Below are 925 nucleotides of genomic sequence, written 5' to 3'. Positions count from 1 at the left end.
GGGGGGGGGGGTACTACTATAAGCTCTTTGAAAGATTATGTTATGATAATTCGTCCATACATGTCGAGAGTAACTTTGACGAAGCATTCACCAAACCTGGTGGGCCATCACGAAACACGGATTTATTGAGAGCAAGCCTTACGTGTAGATGCAAGCTGACAGAAAGACCTCGAAATATTCCTAACAAGGAACTGGTCGTAACTCTACGTGCGCACATATTGATGCCGGTCCTATTATCACAATTTGAAGAAGTGCCTGTGAAATGTAAAACCAGGGATGTGTCAATTGAAACAGAAGTTAACATGGAATTTTGTTGCAAGACTGCCGCTGAACTGCCTGAATGCTGCCGATTTTTTCTCGTCGAGAAGCTCCGGAGACCGAAACCCAGTGAATCAGACCAGCGCCCCCGAATTTCAACGCACGTGTAAGAACGGTTTTTCGCAAGGCTAAGCTTGAAACTATCTTTCTTGATGGCTCCGAACAGGATATGGCCTTTGCTGCTACTCCTTTGCACACGTAGCTATGTGTTTGCCTCGGCGTCTTGCAACTTTACCAGTATCATTTTGACCCCGCCTGATGCTATTTTGAAAATCAATACTAGCTATGCGGTCACGTAAGGAAAAACTTTGAACTCTGCTCTTATGTTTAACTCAGTAAAACTCGTTTTAGTGCTGTTACAACTTGCCACAACCTCCAACAGCCGATATTCGAATTAGTCATCACGGGTGCCAATGGATCCACTGCGCAAATCACTCTTGGACAACAGCAGTACGTGTGTGGCTACTATTTCGCGACTGTGAATTTGTACTCTCTTGATTCTTGGCTTGACAAAATATGCTTTTTGTAGAGGAACCCAGCATTACAACATGGCAGGAACACTGACACTGACATCGTTAAATTTTATCTCGCCTTCCGCTACTCTTAA

Source organism: Synchytrium microbalum (assembly GCF_006535985.1).
Source record: "Synchytrium microbalum strain JEL517 chromosome Unknown SmJEL517_scf0028, whole genome shotgun sequence".
In the NCBI taxonomy this organism is placed as follows: Eukaryota; Fungi; Chytridiomycota; class Chytridiomycetes; order Synchytriales; family Synchytriaceae; genus Synchytrium; species Synchytrium microbalum.
The sequence above is the reverse complement of the archived record's forward strand: the minus strand, read 5'-3'. Positions refer to the sequence as shown.